Raw genomic sequence first — 5,417 nt, 5'->3', positions numbered from 1 at the left:
GCGGACGGGACCCCGGTCAAGCACGCGCGCACCGGAAGGACAAGCGGCGGCGGCGGAAGCGAACACAGCGCAGGGGGAAGTGGGGGGGGCGGGCTGCTCTTCCCGCGCGCTCTCGGGAGCCACGTGGCGGGCGGCGGGACCGCGTGGCCGCGCGCAGCGGGCGGGGGCGGGGCGCCGCGGTGAGGGACGCGGCAGCGGCCCCGCCCCTTTGCAGCTGTCCCGGTGAGGGCGGCGCCGCCCGCCCCCGCGGCGGCCGGCTGCTCGGCGTGAGCAGCGCCGTGTTCGTAAGGGGTCGAGCCTCTTGGCGTAAAAACCTCTCTGAGAGCGCTCAGGTGGCCGCCCGGTGCGGGGGGGTGGCGGCTGCGGTAGCCCATATGTGCTGTGCGCTAGCCCGGCCGCCGGGTACGGCACCCGCGGGAGCCGGTTGCCACCTTCCGCTTCCTCGGGAGCGGCGGGCCCCTGCCCGGCACCGCTCAGGCCCCGCGGGGGCGGTAGCTGTGAGCAGAAACGGGTCCGTGCTGGAGGTCTCGGGTGCCGGTACGGGCAGTTTTTCGTTTCCCGAGGGAATCCTGCAGCGGGTTGGAGCGCGGTGACCGCGAGCTGCGCTGGGGCCGCATCCCGCCTGCGCGCAGTGCCGGTGTGCCGCCCGTGCTCCCGGCGCACCGCGGCGGGTCTCCTTTCGCCTGCTCTGCTCCCGGTCCTTGGGCTCGTTCCCAAGGCCTTGTCTGCAAATCTGCATACGGATACCGTTCTCTTTCGTGGAGAATTTGTTGCCGCTTAAGTGCGGTTGTGTGCATTTAAAAGGTTTGCTTCTCCAAGAGGGAAGCGCCAAATTACCCGCGTTTAAAACAGATTTTTAAAGGCTGCTTGTTTCCCCGTGCTGCTGCAGCGTCCCCAGGATCCCGGCATTTCTGCTTGGGGGAAGGCAGAGGCCGGAGGCGTCTAAAGCCATCCGTCTATTTGTGCCACCTCCTGGTTCCTGTCTTGGCAAAGAGCGTCTTTGTGTGCGCTGCTGCGGCTGACCTGCTTCCGTGCATGGGTCCGGGCCCTGCCGGATGATGGAAAAGCTGCGTGCTGGTGGCACACAGGCAAAAAGTGCCAGTCCTTGCCCTTACACGTCCTTACTTATTTCACACTGAGGGTTACTTGCACTGAAAATAGAGGCAGAGTTTTTCCTGCCCGCAGGAAAAGAGGCTCCAAGCAACGCTTGGGCTTGATTATTATCAGATGCTTGTCGCGGCATGTTACGAAACCATCCGTATGAGTCAGCACACCTTCACTTCCTCTCCTGCCAGTCTTGTATGGAATACACTGGGGATTCACGTCATTCTTAAGAATTCTTTTTTTAAAGGAAAGACTTTGGTGCGTTAGATAACATAATTTTTTCAAGTCCTACAACTGGTAATATTGCGAAAGAAGCGGTGTTCAACTAGAAAGAGAATTTCCACGTTCCCTGTAGTTTTAGAGCACTGGTTCTGGTGCTGCTGGCTCAGGGAGAGTACTACTATAGCAAAGAGCAAATTTAAGGGTAAATGTTACTTAGTTGTCCGTCTTAGAACACTGTATTCATCCTGCTTGCCAGCACTAACTGCTCTCAAGTAAACATGTTGGCATTATGATTACAGATTGTTCTTAGGTCCAAGTCCAGCTTTGGAAGAAATTTGTTTTTAACTGAAGAGGCTTTGCACAGACTATGTGAGCCAATGGTTTTCAGACAACCACCAACAGCTCTTGGCTCTAAAACCATATATGCAGTTTTGGAGAAGTTAGCAGCAATTTCAAGGAAGAGAGGTGAACTTTATTGACTTCAGGTGACTGAGATTAGTTGCAGGTGGGGAAATCAGAGAAGTTAAAAAGCACCTGAGAATTAAGTGAATTTATTAAGGTTAGTAGCCTTGATGGTGGCTGTAGCAGCAAGGAGGACTTTAGGCTTTGTAGGAGGAAGCTTGAGTAGGTATACTGTCTCTTATTTATAACAGTATTATTTTTGTTGTGTTTTAAGCATATTGTGTGTTGAATTTGGACTGTCAAAGAAGAAAAGTGTGAATTTTGCTGACGTACCTCTGTAGTTCTCATGGGCTGAATGGAGGCTAGCTTTGTGGATGCTATACAAATGTACCTTGTGTGTTTAAGAGGCAATGTGTCCATAATCAGTTGGGTAAGAAGGGAGTGAAGAGAGGTGATGCTATTGTTACATAGTGTGTATGTAGATGTGCATGTTTCAATGTTACGCCTTTATTGCTTTATATAGGGGTGGGTAGCTGTATTCTGACTCATGCGAGCACTAGCTTTTATTATAAGACTACACAGAGAAATCGGTAAAATGAAGAATTACACTCAGGTTTTGTGCCAGAGTCTGAGACTTTAGCCTTATTACTATAGGGCTGTGTCGTGGCTTAGGCCACTTACTCACACTCCCCTCACCCCCCAGGGATGAGGAAGGGAATTAAAAGAGAATAGGAAAAGAGACCCATTGGTTAAGATAAGAACAATTTACTACTACATGAATATATACATATATGTACAATGATAAATATATACAAACAAGTGATGTACAGTGTAATTGTTCACCGCCCCTTGACTGAGGCCTGTTTCATCCTGAATTAACGATCCCAAAACAGATAAGTCCCAATACTGTGATCCCGGGCAAACGGGTGGCCCAAAAAATGGAGAGCGAGACAGAGAAAGCACTCTGAGAGTCCGAAAGTGAGAGCCCCAGAGATCAAGGGCTCTTCTTTCTGGCTGTCCCTCACTTTTATACTAGGCATGACGCTGCATGATATGGAATACTAATTGGCCAATTTGGCCCTCAATCCTAAGTTTAAGTACAAATCATAAGGAGAGTTGCGGACCCTCTGTCCCGGCCATGCTCCTCCCTATCCTGTTGTGGTCCTGCACACTGGCAAGAACACAGCAGCTGAAAAGTCCTTGAGACCTCAGTGCCAACTACAAACATCAGTGCGCTGTCAGCATTCTTCTCAGAGCAAGTCTTGGACTAAAACCAAAACATGGAGCTCTTCTGGCTGCTAAAAAGAAGAGCTGACTCTGTCCCAGCTGAAACCAGGGCAGGCTGCTCTCCCTGCTTTTGAAACTGCTGTTTTTTGTGAATAGCAGTGATGTTTAGGACAGAGTAAGTATTTCTTTTTTCTATTAGCATTGTGTGTTGCTGTGAAGCCCTTGAATGGCTTATTTTAGTGATTTGTGTAGTGTTATTAAGCCCATAACAAGCTCTTACTGTGAGCTTGGCATGGTGTGAACATATTTGGCTTTCCTGCGTACTAGGCCTTGCCTAAGAAAGAACACTTTAATTCTGTAGCTCTGTATAGCATCTGTTTTGATTCTGTTTATTTTTTTTTCCTCCCTTTTTAATTCTGAATTGTTTTAACAGTTGTATTTAAAGCTAATTCTAGGTACTGCATAGTTTCACTGGCTAGTGAAAGTGCATCCCTTGGCATAGCTGTGTTTGTAACATGCCATTTAGTTAGTGAAATGCAGCAGTGCAGGCAGAGAGTGCAGCTGCTTTGGTGTTTGGTATTAGAAAGGAGCACAGAATCGTAGAATGGGTGGGGTTGGAAGAGACCTTAAAGATCATCTAGTTCCAACCCCCCTGCTGTGGGCAGGGGCCATGGCATTCAGAGTGTTGGAGACTGTGTTGATGTACATCCTCTGCCCACAGAGGTTTCTTACCCTTCCCCAAAGGTAGCTGGTAAAGTTGAAAACCTGTGTAGTTATACCCAGGTAAGAATCTCCTGTTTCAGTGGGGCTGACTTCTGTGGTTCTCATGTGGTTTTTCTACTTACTGGCCCCTTAGAGCCAAGCAGGCACTTTGGTGGCCTTCCATGATGAGGTTACAGCATTGATGGATAGGGGAAGAGCAACTGACATCGTCTACCTGGACTTATTGAAAGCATTTGATACCGTCCCACACAACATCCTTGTCTCTAAACTGGAAAGACATGGTTTTGATGGATGGGCCACTCGGTGGATAAGAAATTGGCTGGATGGTCGCACTCAAAGAGTTGTGGTCAATGGTTCAATGTCCACGTGGAGGCCAGTGACGAGTGGTGTTCCTCAGGGTTCGGTACTGGGACCAGTGCTATTTAACGTCTTTGTTGAAGACATGCACAGTGGGATTGAGTGCACCCTCAGCAAGTTTGCTGACGACACCAAGTTGTGTGGTGTTGTGGACACGCTGGAGGGAAGGGATGCCATCCAGAGGGACCTTGACAGGCTGGAGAGGTCGGCCTGTGAGAACCTCATGAAGTTCAACAAGGCCAAGTGCAAGGTCCTGCACGTGGGTCAGGGCAATCCCAAGCACAAGTACAGGCTGGGCAGAGAATGGATTGAGAGCAGCCCTGAGGAAAAGGACTTGGGAGTGCTGGTGGATGAGAAGCTCAACATGAGCCAGCAATGTGCACTGGCAGCCCAGAAAGCCAACTGTATCCTGGGCTGCATCCAAAGAAGTGTGGCCAGCAGGTCGAGGGAGGTGATTCTGCCCCTCTACTCTGCTCTCGTGAGACCCCACCTGGAATACTGTGTTCAGCTCTGGAGTCCCCAACACAAGAAGGACATGGAGCTGCTGGAACGAGTCCAGAGGAGGGCCATGAAGATGATCCAAGGGCTGGAGCACCTCTGCTACGAAGACAGGCTGAGAGAGTTGGGGCTGTTCAGCCTGGAGAAGAGAAGGCTCCGGGGTGATCTTATAGCAGCTTTCCAGTACGTAAAGGGGGCCTACAGGAAAGCTGGAGATGGACTTTTTACAAGGGCATGTAGTGATAGGACAAGGGGCAATGGATTTAAACTGAAAGAGGGGATATAAGGAAGAAGTTTTTCACTCAGAGGGTGGTGAGGTAGTGGAACAGGTTGCCCAGAGAAGTTGTGGATGCCTCATCCCTGGAAGTGTTCAAGGCCAGGTTGGATGAGGCTTTGGGCAACCTGGTGTAATGGAGGGTTTCCCTGCCCATGGCAGGGGGGTTGGAACTAGATGATCTTTGAGGTCTCTTCCAACCCAAACCATTCTATGATTCTATGGTGCCATGCAGGAGTTGCCTTAGTTGTTACAGCAGGATCTTAGTACTACGTGCTGCAGTCTGAACAGCTCGCAGTCTACATGTCATCTTTTCCAGGTGTAGGTGGTGTTTCTTGTGCAAACCTCTAGACAGCCAGGCTATGCTGATGTGAAGCAGGACGTCCATTCCGTGCTAGTATGCTGCATCACTAGACGTTTGTGCAAATCCAAGTGCCTCGGTGCGAATTCGCTTAATGCACATGGATCCTAATTCATGTGGATCCTTTTGCTTGCATGTAGTGGTTGCAATGATTAAAAAAGCGCAAACCGCGCATAAATAGAAAAGTGAGTTTTGTTGGTGAAATGTGTCGTTTACTAAAACTTTTAGGCAGGTGTAACGAGAGTGACT

This window comes from Tauraco erythrolophus, chromosome 8 (assembly GCF_009769465.1).
Source record: "Tauraco erythrolophus isolate bTauEry1 chromosome 8, bTauEry1.pri, whole genome shotgun sequence".
Classification (NCBI taxonomy): domain Eukaryota; kingdom Metazoa; phylum Chordata; class Aves; order Musophagiformes; family Musophagidae; genus Tauraco; species Tauraco erythrolophus.
This window is presented reverse-complemented; position numbering follows the sequence as displayed.